We start from the raw sequence: 17668 nt of genomic DNA, 5'->3' as shown, positions 1-17668 counted from the left end.
CGTTTTTCAACCACTCCACAAATTCCTTGTTAACAAACTATAGTTTTGTGCATGACACAAGTACATTTTCCAACAATTGTTTACAGACAGATTATTTCACTTATCATTCACTGTACCACAATTCCAGTCGGTCAGAAGTTAACATACACTAAGTTGACTGTGCCGTTAAACAGCATGGACAATTCCAGAACAAGCTTCTGATAGGCTAATTGACATCATTTGAGTCAATTGGAAGTGTACCTGTGGATGTATTTCAAGGCCTAACTTCACACCCAGTGCCTCTTTGCTTGACATCATGGGAAAATCAAAAGAAATCAGCCAAGACCTCAGAAAATAAATTGTAGACCTCCATAAGTCTAGTTCATCCCTGGGAGCAATTTCCAAATGCCAGAAGGTACCACGCTCATCTGTACAAACAATAGTACGCAAGTATAAACACCATGGAACCAGGCAGCCGTCATACCGCTCAGGAAGGAGACGCGTTCTGTCTCCTAGAGATTAATGTACTTTGGTGTGAAAAGTGCAAATCAATCCCAAAACAACAGCAAAGGACCCTGTGAGGATGCTGGAGGAAACAGGTACAAAGTATCTATATCCACAGTAAAACGAGTCCTATATCGGCATAATCTGAAAGGCCGCTCAGCAAGGAAGAAGCCACTGCTCCAAAACCGCCATAAAAAAGCCAGACAATGGTTTGCAACTGCATATGTGGACAAAGATCGTACTTTTTGGAGAATGTCCTATGGTCTGATGAAAGAAAAATATAACTGTTTGGCAATAATGACCATTGTTATGTTTGGAGGAAAAGGGGGAGGCTTGCAAGCCAAAGAACATCATACCAACCGTGAAGCACGGGGGTGGCAGCATCATGTTGTGTGGGTGCTTTGCTGCAGGAGGGGCTGGTGCACTTCACAAAATAGATGACATCATGAGGAGGAAAATTACGTGGATATATTGAAGCAACATCTCAAGACATCAGTCAGGAAGTTAAAGCTTGGTCCCAAATGGGTCTTCCAAATGGACAATGCCTCCAAGCATACTTCCAAAGTTGTGGCAAAATCACTTAAAGACAACATAGTCAAAGTATTGGAGTGGCCATCACAAAGCCCTGACCTCAATCCTATAGACAATTTGTAGGCAGAACTGAAAAAGCGTGTGCGAGCAAGGAGGCTTACAAACCAGATTCAGTTACACCAGCTCTGTCAGAAGGAATGGGCCAAAATTCACCCAACCTATTGTGAGAAGCTTGTGGAAGGCTACCAAAAATGTTTAACCCAAGTTAAACAATTTAAACGCAATGCAACCAATACTGTACCAGGTAATAACATGGCTATATACAGGGAGCAGTTACTAACATGGCTATATACAGGGAGTAGAAAATAACATGGCTATATACAGGGAGTATCAGGTAATAACATGGCTATATACAGGGAGTATCAGGTAATAACATGGCTATATACAGAGAGTATAAGGTAATAGCATGACTATATACAGGGAGTATCAGGTAATAACATGGCTATATACAGGGAGTATCAGGTAATAACATGGCTATATACAGGGAGTATCAGGTAATAACTTGGCTATATACAGGGAGTATCAGGTAATAACATGGCTATATACAGGGAGTATCAGGTAATAACATGGCCATATACAGGGAGTAGAAAATAACATTGCTATATACAGGGAGTGGAAAATAACATGGCTATATACACGGAGTAGAAAATAACATAGACATGTATATGCTGGGAATAGAAATTAACATGACTATGTACAGGAAGTAGAAAATAACATGGCTATATACAGTGAGTACCAGGTAATAACATGGCTATATACAGGGAGTACCAGGTAATAACATGGTCATATACAGGGAGTAGAAAATAACATGGCTATATACAGGGAGTACCAGGTAATAACATGGCTATATACAGGGAGTACCAGGTAATAACATGGTCATATACAGGGAGTAGAAAATAACATGGCTATATACAGGGAGTAGAAAATAACATGGCCATATACAGGGAGTACCAGGTAATAACATGGTCATATACAGGGAGTAGAAAATAACATGGCCATATACAGGGAGTACCAGGTAATAACATGGTCATATACAGGGAGTAGAAAATAACATGGCTATATACAGGGAGTAGAAAATAACATGGCTATATACAGGGAGTAGAAAATAACATGGCCATATACAGGGCATATCAGGTAATAACATGGCTATATACAGGGAGTACCAAAAAAATCAAATCAAATCAAATCAAATTGTATTTGTCACATACCCATGGTTAGCAGATGTTAATGCGAGTGTAGCGAAATGCTTGTGCTTCTAGTTCCGACAATGCAGTAATAACGAACAAGTAATCTAACTAACAATTCCAAAAAAAAAAACTACTGTCTTATACACAGTGTAAGGGGATAAAGAATATGTACATAAGGATATATGAATGAGTGATGGTACAGAGCAGCATAGGCAAGATACGGTAGATGATATCGAGTACAGTATATACATATGAGATGAGTATGTAAACCAAGTGGCATAGTTAAAGTGGCTAGTGATACATGTATTACATAAGGATGCAGTCGATGATATAGAGTACAGTATCTACGTATGCCTATGAGATGAATAATGTAGGGTAAGTAACATTATATAAGGTAGCATTGTTTAAAGTGGCTAGTGATATATTTACATCATTTCCCATCAATTCCCATTATTAAAGTGGCTGGAGTAGAGTCAGTGTCATTGACAGTGTGTTGGCAGTAGCCACTCAATGTTAGTGGTGGCTGTTTAACAGTCTGATGGCCTTGAGATAGAAGCTGTTTTTCAGTCTCTCGGTCCCAGCTTTGATGCACCTGTACTGACCTCGCCTTCTGGATGACAGCGGGGTGAACAGGCAGTGGCTCGGGTGGTTGATGTCCTTGATGATCTTTATGGCCTTCCTGTAGCATCGGGTGGTGTAGGTGTCCTGGAGGGCAGGTAGTTTGCCCCCGGTGATGCGTTGTGCAGACCTCACTACCCTCTGGAGAGCCTTACGGTTGAGGGCGGTGCAGTTGCCATACCAGGCGGTGATACAGCCCGCCAGGATGCTCTCGATTGTGCATCTGTAGAAGTTTGTGAGTGCTTTTGGTGACAAGCCGAATTTCTTCAGCCTCCTGAGGTTGAAGAGGCGCTGCTGCGCCTTCCTCACGATGCTGTCTGTGTGAGTGGACCAATTCAGTTTGTCTGTGATGTGTATGCCGAGGAACTTAAAACTTGCTACCCTCTCCACTACTGTTCCATCGATGTGGATGGGGGTGTTCCCTCTGCTGTTTCCTGAAGTCCACAATCATCTCCTTAGTTTTGTTGACGTTGAGTGTGAGGTTATTTTCCTGACACCACACTCCGAGGGCCCTCACCTCCTCCCTGTAGGCCGTCTCGTCGTTGTTGGTAATCAAGCCTACCACTGTTGTGTCGTCCGCAAACTTGATGATTGAGTTGGAGGCGTGCATGGCCACGCAGTCGTGGGTGAACAGGGAGTACAGGAGAGGGCTCAGAACGCACCCTTGTGGGGCCCCAGTGTTGAGGATCAGCGGGGAGGAGATGTTGTTGCCTACCCTCACCACCTGGGGGCGGCCCGTCAGGAAGTCCAGAACCCAGTTGCACAGGGCGGGGTCGAGACCCAGGGTCTCGAGCTTGATGACGAGCTTGGAGGGTACTATGGTGTTGAATGCCGAGCTGTAGTCAATGAACAGCATTCTCACATAGATATTCCTCTTGTCCAGATGGGTTAGGGCAGTGTGCAGTGTGGTTGAGATTGCATCGTCTGTGGACCTATTTGGGCGGTAAGCAAATTGGAGTGGGTCTAGGGTGTCAGGTAGGGTGGAGGTGATATGGTCCTTGACTAGTCTCTCAAAGCACTTCATGATGACGGATGTGAGTGCTACGGGCGGTAGTCGTTTAGCTCAGTTACCTTAGCTTTCTTGGGAACAGGAACAATGGTGGCCCTCTTGAAGCATGTGGGAACAGCAGACTGGTATAGGGATTGATTGAATATGTCCGTAAACACACCGGCCAGCTGGTCTGCGCATGCTCTGAGGGCGCGGCTGGGGATGCCGTCTGGGCCTGCAGCCTTGCGAGGGTTAACACGTTTAAATGTCTTACTCACTTCGGCTGCAGTGAAGGAGAGACCGCATGTTTTCGTTGCAGGCCGTGTCAGTGGCACTGTATTGTCCTCAAAGCGGGCAAAAAGTTATTTAGTCTGCCTGGGAGCAAGACATCCTGGTCCGTGACTGGGCTGGGTTTCTTCCTGTAGTCCGTGATTGACTGTAGACCCTGCCACATGCCTCTTGTGTCTGAGCCGTTGAATTGAGATTCTACTTTGTCTCTGTACTGGCGCTTAGCTTGTTTGATAGCCTTGCGGAGGGAATAGCTGCACTGTTTGTATTCAGCCATGTTACCAGACACCTTGCCCTGATTAAAAGCAGTGGTTCGTGCCTTCAGTTTCACACGAATGCTGCCATCAATCCAAGGTTTCTGGTTAGGGAATGTTTTAATCGTTGCTATGGGAACGTCATCTTCAACGCACGTTCTAATGAACTCGCACACCGAATCAGCGTATTCGTCAATGTTGTTGTCTGACGCAATACGAAACATCTCCCAGTCCACGTGATGGAAGCAGTCTTGGAGTGTGGAGTCAGCTTGGTCGGACCAGCGTTGGACAGACCTCAGCGTGGGAGCTTCTTGTTGTAGTTTCTGTCTGTAGGCAGGGATCAACAAAATGGAGTCGTTGTCAGCTTTTCCGAAAGGGGGGCGGGGCAGGGCCTTATATGCGTCGCGGAAGTTAGAGTAACAATGATCCAAGGTCTTTCCACCCCTGGTTGCGCAATCAATATGCTGATAAAATTTAGGGAGTCTTGTTTTCAGATTAGCCTTGTTAAAATCCCCAGCTACAATGAATGCAGCCTCCGGATAAATCGTTTCCAGTTTGCAGAGAGTTAAATAAAGTTCGTTCAGAGCCATCGATGTGTCTTCTTGGGGGATATATACGGCTGTGATTATAATCGAAGAGAATTCTCTTGGTAGATAATGCGGTCTACATTTGATTGTGAGGAATTCTAAATCAGGTGAACAGAAGGATTTGAGTTCCTGTATGTTTCTTTCATCACACCATGTCACGTTAGTCATAAGGCATACGCCCCCGCCCCTCTTCTTACCAGAAAGATGTTTGTTTCTGTCGGCGCGATGCGTGGAGAAACCCGCTGGCTGCACCGCTTCGGATAGCGTATCTCCAGTGAGCCATGTTTCCGTGAAGCAGAGAACGTTGCAGTCTCTGATGTCCCTCTGGAATGCTACCCTTGCTCGGATTTCATCAACCTTGTTGTCAAGAGACCTGACATTGGCGAGAAGAATGCTAGGGAGAGGTGCACGATGTGCCCGTCTCCGGAGTCTGACCAGAAGACCGCTTCGTTTCCCTCTTTTTCTGAGTCGTTTTTTCGGGTCGCTGCATGGGATCCACTCCGTTGTCCTGTTTGTAAGGCAGAACACAGGATCCGCATCGCGAAAAACATATTCTTGGTCGTACTGATGGTGAGTTGACGCTGATCTTATATTCAGTAGTTCTTCTCGGCTGTATGTAATGAAACCTAAGATGACCTGGGGTACTAGTGTAAGAAATAACACGTAAAAAAACAAAAAACTGCATAGTTTCCTAGGAACGCGAAGCGAGGCGGCCATCTCTGTCGGCGCCGGAAGTTAGGTAATTACATGGCTATATACCAGGTAATAACATGGCTATATACAGGGAGTACCAGGTAATAACATGGCTATATACAGAGAGTTTCAGGTAATAACATGGTTATATACAGGAAGTAGAAAATAACATGGCTATTTACAGGAAGTAGAAAATAACATGGCTATTTACAGGAAGTAGAAAATAACATGGCTATATACAGGGAGTATCAGGTAATAACATGGCTATATACAGGGAGTATCGGGGAATAACATGGCTATATACAGGGAGTATCAGGTAATAACATGGTTATATACAGAGGTTATCAGGTAATAACATAGCCATATACAGGGAGTATCAGGTAATAACATGGCTATATACAGGGAGTATCAGGTAATAACATGGCCATATACAGGGAGTATCAGGTAATAACATGGCTATATAAAGGGAGTAGAAAATAACATAGCTATATACAGGGAGTATCAGGTAATAACATGGCTATATACAGGGAGTATCGGGGAATAACATGGCTATATACAGGGAGTATCAGGTAATAACATGGTTATATACAGAGCATATCAGGTAATAACATAGCCATATACAGGGAGTATCAGGTAATAACATGGCTATATACAGGGAGTATCAGGTAATAACATGGCCATATACAGGGAGTATCAGGTAATAACATGGCTATATAAAGGGAGTAGAAAATAACATAGCTATATACAGGGAGTATCAGGTAATAACATGGTTATATACAGGGAGTAGCAGGTAATAACATGGCTATATACAGGGAGTATCAGGTAATAACATGGCTATATAGAGGGACTATCAGGTAATAACATGGCTATATACAGGGTGTATCAGGTAATAACATGGCTATATACAGGGAGTATCGGGGAATAACATGGCTATATACAGGGAGTATCAGGTAATAACATGGCTATATAAAGGGAGTAGAAAATAACATAGCTATATACAGGGAGTATCAGGTAATAACATGGTTATATACAGGGAGTAGCAGGTAATAACATGGCTATATACAGGGAGTATCAGGTAATAACTTGGCTATATAGAGGGACTATCAGGTAATAACATGGCTATATACAGGGTGTATCAGGTAATAATCGTGCTATATACAGGGTGTATCAGGTAATAATATGGCTATACACAGGGAGTATCAGGTAATAACATGGCTATATAAAGGGAGTAGAAAATAACATAGCTATATACAGGGAGTATCAGGTAATAACATGGTTATATACAGGGAGTAGAAAATAACATGGTTATATACAGGGAGTAGAAAATAACATGGCTATATAAAGGGAGTAGAAAATAACATGGCTGTATGCAGGCAGTAGAAAATAACATGGCTATATACAGGGAGTAGAAAATAACATGGCTATATACAGGGAGTATCAGGTAATAACATGGTTATATACAGGGAGTAGAAAATAACATAGATGTGTATATGCTGGGAGTAGAAATTAACATGACTGTACATGTTAATTTATTCTCCCTGTTCACCTGACATTGAATACCTCACAATTAAATGCTGACCATATTATCTCCAAAGAGAATTCTTCTCCATCATCGCCATGGCTGTTTTGCATCCCATCTCAAGCCGAAACCTCGATGTCCCTCAAAGAACTGGACTTTATTCAAACTGGAAACCATATATTCTGAGGCTGCATTTATTGTAGCTGGGGATTTTAACAAAGCAAATATGAGGCTGCCTAAATTCTATCAGCATATTGACTGTCCTTTCTCGCGCTACTAAGACTCTCGACCATTGCTATTCAAACTTCCGGGATGCATACAAGGCCCTCCCCCGCCCTCCTTTTGGCAAATCTGACCACTACTACATCTTGCTCCTCCCGTCCTATAGGCAGAAACTCAAACACGAAGAACCTGTGCTTCGTACTATTCAACGTTGCTCTGACCAATCAATTCCACATATCAGGATTGTTTTGGTCACGTGGACCGGGATATGTTCCGGGTAGCATGCAAAAATAATATAGACGCACACATTTATATATGGTGACTGAGTTCATAAGGAAGTGTATAGGAGATGTAGTACCCACTGTGACTAATAAAACCTACCCTAACCAGAAACCATGGTTAGACGCTAGCATTTGTGCGAAACTGAAAGCGCAACTCACTGCATTTAACAATGGACGGCGACTGGTAATATGGCAGAATATAAATAGTGTAGTTATTCACTCCGTAAGGCAATCAAACAAGCTAAACGTCAGCAAAGAGATAAAGTGGAGTCACAATTCATTGGCTCAGACACAAGACGGACGGGGCAGGGACTACAGACAATCACGGAGTACAAAAGGAAAACCAGCCCTATCTCGCCCTATCCCAGTCTGCTGTCCCCACATGCTTAAGATGGCCACCATTGTTCCTGTACACAAAAAGTCAAAGGTAACTGAACTTATTGACTATCGCCCCGAAGCACTCATCTCTGTCATCATGAAGTGCTTTCAGAGACTAATCAAGGATCATATCACCTCTACCTTACCTGCCACCCTCGACCCACTTCAATTTGCTTACCGCCCCAATAGATCAACAGATGACGCAATCGCCATCACTCTGCACACTGCCCTATCCCATCTAGACAAGAGGAATACCTATGCAAGAATGCTGTTCATTGACTACAGCTCAGCATTCAACCCCATAGTACCCTCCAAGCTCATCATTATGCCTGAGGCCCTGGGTCTCAACCCCGCCCTATGCAACTGGGTCCGGGACTTCTTGACGGGCCGCCCCCGAGTGGTGAAGGTAGGAAACATCACTTTCAATCCGCTAATCCTCAACACTGGGGCCCCACAAGGTTGCATGCTCAGCCCCCTCCTGTACTCCCTGTTCACCCAGGACTGCTTGGCCATGCACGCCTCCAACTTAACTCATCAAGTTTGCAGAAGATACAACAGTAGTAGACTTGATTACCAATGATGATGAGATAGCCTACAGGGAGGTGGTGAGGGCTCTGGGAGTTAGGTGCCTGGAAAACAACCTCTCACACAACGTCAACAAAACAAAGGAGATGATCGTGGACTTCAGGAAACAGCAGAGGGTGCACCCCCTATCTACATCGACAGAATCACAGTGGAGAAGGTGGAAAGCTTCAAGTTCATCGGCGTACACATCACTGACAAATTGAAATGGACCACCCACACAGATAGTGTTGTGGAGAAGGCACAACAGAGCCTCTTCAACCTCAGGAGGCTAAAGAAATGTGGCTTGTCACCTTGTCACAAATCTTTACAGATGCACAATTGAAAGCATCCTGTCGGGCAACCGCACCGCCCTCAACTGCAAGGCTCTCCAGAGGGTGGTGCAGTCTTCCAAGCACATTACCGGGGGTAAACTAAGGTCAAAAAGATCATCAAAGACCCGAGCCACTGCCTGTTCACCCCGCTATCATCCAGAAGGCGAGTTCAGTACAGGTGCATCAAAGCTGGGACCGAGAGACTGAAAAACAGCTTCTATTTCAAGGCCATCAGACTTAAATACTCATCACTTGCACATTAGATGCTTCTGCCTATAGGCATAGACTAGAAATCACTGGCCACTTTAAGAAATGGAGCACTAATCACTTTAATAATGTTTACATATCTGGCATTACTCATCTCATATGTATATACTGTATTCTATACTCTTCTACAGTATCTCATTCACTTAATGTTTACATATCTTGCATTACTCAGGGGCGGCAGCGTAGCCTAGTGGTTAGAGCGTTGGACTAGTAACCGGAAAGTTGCAAGTTCAAACCCCTGAGCTGACAAGGTACAAATCTGTCATTCTGCCCCTGAACAGGCAGTTAACCCACTGTTCCTAAGCTGTCATTGAAAATAAGAATTTGTTCTTAACTGACTTGCCTAGTTAAATAAAGGAAAAAATAAATCTCATGTATGTGCTGTATTCTATACTATTCTACTGTATCCTCTGACATTGCTCGTCCATTTGTATATAGTCTTAATTCATTCCTACTTAGATTTGTGTGTATTTGTTAGATATTACTGCACTGTCGGAGCTAGAAGCACAAGTATTTCGCTACACCCACAATAACATCTGCTAATCACATGTATGTGACCAATACAATTTGATTTGACTGGCCCATGGATTGATGTTTTAGCATTGTCTCAATGAAGCGTCCGTGTTTGACTAGCCATGTGTGACAATCAGTTACAAGCCTGCTGGAGTTAGCAATATCCACCATCGTAGTGTGGACGAAGCCTGAGCTGGAATGTGATGCTAGCTGGAGCTGGCTAGCTTTATAAAAGCCTGAGTAGTATACCAGTTTGGTGACACAGTGTGACACACACACTAACCACCATCCCCTTGTATCTCTGTTAGTCTATTGGTTGGGATGTGAAGATAACTCGAGCTGGCTAGCTTTATAAAAGCCTGAGTAGTACACCAGTCTGGTGACACAGTGAGACACTAACCACCATCCCCTTGCATCTCTGTTAGTCTATTGGCTGGGATGCAAGTGAGATGTTCAACTAGGAGACATACGAAGTCACCTCCAGCTATGGCTTCCTCTCCATGTACACGTGAGTATCCTCCCCTCAGCTCCTCAATGCCTTTTAAGAAGGTTTAGAAATGCATTATTTGCCTCGACAAGCATCCCATTTCCAACCAGAATACCTGTATTAATACTGGTATACCTTACTGATAAGATCATCCCTCTCTAGACCCTGTGTTCCTCTGGAGAGGCCTGCCTCAGATGAATGAGACCAAGGTGGCCTGCCTCAGATCAAATCAAATTTTACTTGTCACATGTGCCGAATACAACAGGTCTATAGACCTTACAGTGAAATGTTTACTTACAAGCCCGTAACCAACAATACAGTTAAGAAAAGACACCCAAAAAGTAAGAGGTAAGAAAAACAAATAATTAAGGAGCAGCAGTAAATAACAATAGCGGGTCTGTATACAGGGGTACTGGTACAGAGTCAATGTGCGAGGGCACCGGTGTCGAGATAATTTAGGTAGTTATGTACATGCAGGTAGGGTTATTAAAGTGGCTACGAATAGATAATAACAGAGAGTAGCAGCAGCGTGGGGGGTTCAAATAGTCTGGGTAGCCATTTGATTAGCTGTTCATGAGTCTTATGGTTTGGGGGTAGAAGCTTTTTAGGAGCCTCTTGGACCTAGACTTGGCGCTTCGGTACCGCTTGCCGTGTGGTAGCAGAGAGAACAGTCGAACAGTATGACTAGGTTGGCTGGAGTCTTTCACAAATTTTAGGGCCTTCCTCTGACACCACCTGTATAGTGGTCCGGGATGGCAGGAAGCTTGGCCCGAGTGATGTACTGGGCCGTACGCACTACCCTCTGTAGTGAATTAAGGTCAGAGGCCGAGCAGTTGCCATACCAAGCAGTGATGCAACCTGTCAGAATGCACTCGATGGTACAGATGTAAAACCTTTTGAGGATCTGAGAACCCATGCCAAATCTTTTCAGTCTCCTGAGGGGGAATAGGTTTTGTCGTGCCCTCTTCACGACTGTCTTGATATGCTTGGACCATGTTAGATTGTTGGTGATGTGGACACTGCAAGGAACTTGAGGCTCTCAACCTGCTCCACTACAGCCCCGTCGATGAGAATGGGGCTGTAGTCCTTTTACTGTAGTCCACAATCATTTTCTTTGTCTTGATCACGTTGAGGGAGAAGTTGTTATTCTTGCACCACACGGTCAGGTCTCTGACCTGCTCCCTATAGGCTGTCTCATCATTGTTGGGGATCAGGCATACCACTGTTGTGTCATCAGCAAACTTAATGATGGTGTTGGAGTTCTGCCTGGCCGTGCAGTCATGAGTGAACAGGGAGTACAGGAGGGGACTGAGCACGCACCCGAGGGGCACCTGTGTTGAGGATCAGCGTGGCGGATGTGTTGTTACCTACCCTCACCACCTGGGGGCGGCCCGTCAGAAAGTCTAGGATATAGTTCCAGAGGGAGGTGGTCCTTAGCTTAGTGAGGAGTTTTGAGGGCACTATGGTGTTGAACACTGAGCTGTAGTCAATTGATAGCATTCTCATATAGGTGTTTCTTTTGTCCAGGTGGGAAAGGGCAGTGTGGAGTGCAATAGAGACTGCATCATCTGTGGATCTGTTGGTGTGGTATGCAAATTGGAGTGGGTCTGGGGTTTCTGGGATAACGGTGTTGATGCTTTGAAAGCATTTCATAGCTACAGACATGAGTGCTACGGTTCGGTAGTCATTTAGGCAGGTTGCCTTAGTGTTCTTGGGCACAGGGACTATGGTGGTCTGTTTAAACATGTTGAAAATGTCAGTGAAGACACCTGCCAGTTGGTCAGCACATGCCCGGAACACACATCCTGGTAATCCATCTGGCCCCGCAGCCTTGTTTATGTTGACCTGTTGAAAGGTCTTACTCACTTCGGCTACGGAGAGTGTGATCACACAGTCGTCCGGAACAGCTGATGCTCTCATGCATGCCTCAGTGTTGCTTGCCTCGAAGCGAGCATAGAAGTGGTTTAGCTTGTCTGGTAGGCTTCGTGTTACTGGGTAGCTCGCGGCTGTGCCTCCCTTTGTAGTCTGTTATAGTTTGCAGGCCCTGCCACATTAGACGAGTGTCGGAGCTGGTGTAGTATGATTCAATCTTAGCTCTGTATTGACGCTTTGCCTGTTTGATGGTTTCTCGCAGAGCATAGCGGGATTTCTTGTAAGCTTCCGGGTTAGAGTCCCGCACCTTGAAAGCGGCAGCTCTACCCTTTAGCTCAGTGCGAATGTTGCCTGTAATCCATGGCTTCTGGTTGGGGTATGTACGCACAGTCACTATGGGGACGACGTCCTCGATGCACTTATTGATAAAGCCCGTCACTGATGTGGTGTACTTCTCAATGCCATCGGTAGAATCCCTATGTAATTAGTTAGTCTATCTTCATTGTTTGCAGCTAAAAATAGCAAAATAAATATGGTTTCTTTGATATAAACACCTTTCTTGGCTATTAAACAATGAAGTGTCACTGTTGACAATTTAGTGGAATTTCATAAATGTCTTCTTGGAAAATCTCTTTGGGAGAAAGCAACATTTCTATCCATTCTTCCAGCAAGAAAACTAGGGAGCGGATCGCGGTGCCATCTGCTGACCATTTAGGTAATTGAGTTCTCAACCGGTGTGTCAACTTTCGTTCTGTAATATGGAGTATTGACAGAGAAATGACAACGGGAAATACTCACTTTAACATTACTGGCTCAAAATCCAAGTGTGTACAACATATATTTGCTTTTTTTTATTTTTTAGAGCTGTTCAGCAAAAATGAAAAACAAACAAAAACAGCATACAGGATTGTGTGACGTTTGTTAAGCATTAACATTTAAATACACAGCTATTAGTTCCACATTGTAAAGTGGGGCCCACAATTAATCTGCTATTGAAATATGGTTAGATAGAACTGTATTGTGGTTATTCATAGTATGTGAGCATTTAATGAAAACAAATACAGGAAAGACTGTTGCTGAGGTGATTGATGGTGTTGGCATAGCAACCAAATCTGTTTTGATATTACATTGTCTGTCCAAACTACTCCCGAGGACAAGTTGAAATAACTGAAAAGAGAAAGAATAACAAGCAGCTTGTCTTTTTCCTTTTCCTTTCTGTGTGAAAGAGAAGCTCATGTTTAGAGCCCAACCCCTAAGGGAGGGGTGTAAAAGACATGCTTTACCATAGAAATAGAACCTAGTTCTGTGTACAGGTGTAAGATAAGCTGTAATGGTGGTCTTCTTCCTCCTCCTCTGAGGAGGAGTAGGAGAGATCGGACCAATGTGCAGCGTGGTAAGTGTCCATTATAGTTTATTAAACTGAATACTAAAGAATACAAAATAACAAAGTGAATGCTACAAACCAAAACCAAAACAAACATTACAACAGGAAACAATCACCCACAACAAGTGAAACCAGGCTACCTAAGTATGGTTCTCAATCAGGGACAACGAATGACAGCTGCCACTGATTGAGAACCATACCAGGCCAAACACAGAAATCCCAAATCATAGAAAAAGGAACATAGACAACCCACCCAACTCACGCCCTGACCATCCTGAAACAAAGACATAACAAAAGAACTAAGGTCAGAACGTGACAGAAGCTGTTTAGCTGGCCCAGGAAACAGGAAGTTAATGTATTTTCATGACAGAATTTAAAAGTAATTTTTGACTGACCAATGTAGTTTCAAATACATGCAATTTAAAAAAAGGCACATGTCCAAAATGTTTCAAATCGAAATTTCATGACATCAGAGCAACCTTCAGGTCTTACTTGAGTCAGAAAAGGGTGTTCACATAACAGGGAAGATATAGAAACCTTGCAGAGAGCATATCCAACTGACAATCTCTTGGAACTATTGGAACCAAAACTTCAAATGAACCAATGTTGGTACAAGATAGAGGGAACATTGGAGCATAACTATTGAAATTACAGTTAATGAAAATGTAAACTTAAACCAGTATTAACAAAATGTATAGAATGTATTACACTTGAGACAACATTCACCAATTCTACAGCACAACAGCAGAGACATGTCTTAAGTGTAAAACGAACAACGATTCAATAATCCATGCTTTCTGCAAATTCTATGAAGTCCAAAGGCTTTGGGCTGAGCAAGAAAGTTGGCTGTCAGAAGGATTACAATGTAAACATACTTTTAAGAGGTTTTAAGCATATCCCAGTTTAACAGTACAAACTTTGAAGTTAAATGGGGGGCAATCAATTCAAATAGGGTGTCCAGGGCACAGTGTCACGCCCTGGTCGAAGTATTTTGTGTTTATCTTCATGTATTGGGTCAGGCCAGGGTGTGGCATGGGGTTTTTGTATTGGGGTGTGTTTTGTCTTGGGATTTTGGGGTTGGTATTGGGATTGTAGCTTAGTGGGTATCTAGCAAGGTCTATGGCTGTCTGGAGTGGTTCTCAATCAGAGGCAGGTGTTTATCGTTGTCTCTGATTGGGAACCATATTTAGGCAGCCATATTCTTTGAGTTTGTCGTGGGTGATTGTCCTTAGTGTCCTCTGTGTTAGTTTGCACCAGTTTAGGCTGTTTCGGTTTTCACATTACGTTTATTGTTTTTGTAAAGTTCGTGTTTCTTTATTATTAAATAAACATGGATTGCAATAGCCACGCTGCATTTTGGTCCGACTCTCCTTCACCACAAGAGAATCGTTACAGAATCACCCACCACAAACGGACCAAGCAGCGTGTCAACAGGCAGGAGCAGTCCAAAGAGGAGATGCGCAATAAGGATTTCTGGACATGGGAGGAAATCCTCGACGGTAGAGGACCCTGGGCTAAACCAGGGGAGTGTAGCCGCCCAAAGGTGCAGCAGGAGAAGAGGCAACAGGAGCAGCCCAAAGAGGAGGACAGTATGGACTATACTTCTTGGGAGGAGATAGACAGGTGGGCGGTCGACCCAGGGAGAGTGCCGGAGCCCGCCTGGGATTCCATGGAGCAGTGCGCAGAAGGTTATCGGAGAATGGAGTTGGCGAAGCAAGCACGGCGGCGTGGACGGAAGCCCGAGAGTCAGCCCCAAAAATGTCTTGGGGGGGGGTGGCTCACAGGGAGTATGGCTACGCCAGGTAGGAGACCTGCGCAAACTCCCTGTGCTTACCGGGGGGCTAGAGAGACCGGGCAGGCACCGTGTTATGCAGTGGTGCGCACGGTGTCCCCAGTGCGGGTGCATAGCCCAGTGCGGTATATTCCAGCTCCGCGTATCGGCCGGGCTAGAGTGGGCATCGAGCCAGGTAAGGTTGGGCAGGCTCGGTGCTCAAGAGCTCCAGTGCGCCTGCACGGTCCGGTCTATCCAGTACCACCTCCACACACCAGCCCTCCGGTGGTAGCTCCCCGCACCAGGCTTCCTGTGCGTGTCCTCGGTTCAGTACCACCAGTGCCAGCACCACGCATCAGGCCTACAGTGCGCCTCGCCTCTCCAGCGCTGCCGGAGCCTTTCTCCTCTCCTGCGCTGCCGGAGTCTCCCGCCTGTTCAGCGCAGCCAGAGCTGCCAGCCTGCATGGAGCAGCCAGAGCTGCCAGCCTGCATGGAGCAGCCAGAGTTGTCAGTCTGCATGAAGCAGCCAGAGCTGTCAGTCTGCATGGAGCAGCCAGAGCTGTCAGTCTGCATGGAGCAGCCAGAGCTGTCAGTCTGCATGGAGCAGCCAGAGATGTCAGTCTGCATGGAGCAGCCAGAGCTGTCAGTCTGCATGGAGCAGCCAGAGCTGTCAGTCTGCATGGAGCAGCCAGAAATGTCAGTCTGCATGGAGCAGCCAGAGCTGTCAGTCTGCATGGAGCAGCCAGAGCTGTCAGTCTGCATGGAGCAGCCAGAGCTGTCAGTCTGCATGGAGCAGCCAGAGATGTCAGTCTGCATGGAGCAGCCAGAGCTGTCAGTCTGCATGGAGCAGCCAGAGATGTCAGTCTGCATGAAGCAGCCCGAGCTGCCAGTCTGCAAGGAGCTGCCAGTCTGCAAGGAGCTGCCAGTCTGCACGGAGCTGTCAGTCTGCAAGGAGCTGTCAGTCTGTAAGGAGCTGTCAGTCTGTAAGGAGCTGCCAGTCTGCACGGAGCTGTCAGTCTGCAAGGAGCTGTCAGTCTGTAAGGAGCTGTCAGTCTGTAAGGAGCTGCCAGTCTGCAAGGAGCTGCCAGTCTGCATGGAGCCGCCAGAGCTGCCAGTCTGTAAGAAGCCGCCAGAGCTGTCAGCCTACATGGAGCAGCCAGAGCCGCCAGTCAGCGTGGAGCAGCCAGAGCCGCCAGTCAGCATGGAGCAGCCAGATCTTTCAGTCTGCCAGGATCTGCCAGTCAGCCAGACTCTTCCAGATCTGCCAGTCAACCAGACTCTTCCAGATCTGCCAGTCAACCAGACTCTTCCAGATCTGCCAGTCAACCAGACTCTTCTAGATCCGCCAGTCAGCCGGGATCTGCCAGAACTGCCAGTCGGCCAGGATCTGCCAGTCGGCCAGGATCCGCCAGTCAGTCAAGAACCGTCTGATCCGCCAGTCAGCCAGGATCTGCCAGTCAGCCAGGATCTGCTGAAACCACCAGTCAGCCAGGATCTGGTAGATCTATCTACCTGCCTGAGCTTCCTCTCACTCCTGAGCCTCCTCTCACTCCTGAGCTTCCTCTCACTCCTGAGCTTTCTCTCACTCCCGAGCTTTCTCTCACTCCCGAGCTTTCTCTCACTCCCGAGCTTTCTCTCACTCCCGAGCTTTCTCTCACTCCCGAGCTTCCCCTCAGTCCCGAGCTGCCTCAGTCCCGAGCTGTCCTTCAGTCCCGATCTGCTCCTCAGTCAAGTGGGGTTCTGGGTGAGGACTACTAGGCCATGGTCGGCGGCGAGGGTGGACTATCCAGGGACGCGAGGAGAGGGGACTAAGACATTGACTGAGTGGGGTCCACGTCCCGCGCCGGAGCTGCCACCATGGACAGACGCCCACCCGGACCCTCCCTATTGTTTTGAGGTGTGTTCGGGAGTCCGCACCTTAGGGGAGGGGGGTTTCTGTCACGCCCTGGTCGAAGTATTTTGTGTTTATCTTCATGTATTGGGTCAGGCCAGGGTGTGGCATGGGGTTTTTGTATTGGGGTGTGTTTTGTCTTGGGGTTTTGGTGTTGGTATTGGGATTGTAGCTTAGTGGGGTATCTAGCAAGGTCTATGGCTGTCTGGAGTGGTTCTCAATCAGAGGCAGGTGTTTATCGTTGTCTCTGATTGGGAACCATATTTAGGCAGCCATATTCTTTGAGTTTGTCGTGGGTGATTGTCCTTAGTGTCCTCTGTGTTAGTTTGCACCAGTTTAGGCTGTTTCGGTTTTCACATTACGTTTATTGTTTTTGTAAAGTTCGTGTTTCTTTATTATTAAATAAACATGGATTGCAATAGCCACGCTGCATTTTGGTCCGATCCTTGCTACACCTCCTCGTCCGAGGAGGAGATGGAAGAAAGCCGTTACACACAGC

This window comes from Oncorhynchus tshawytscha, linkage group LG04 (assembly GCF_018296145.1).
Source record: "Oncorhynchus tshawytscha isolate Ot180627B linkage group LG04, Otsh_v2.0, whole genome shotgun sequence".
NCBI lineage: Eukaryota > Metazoa > Chordata > Actinopteri > Salmoniformes > Salmonidae > Oncorhynchus > Oncorhynchus tshawytscha.
This window is presented reverse-complemented; position numbering follows the sequence as displayed.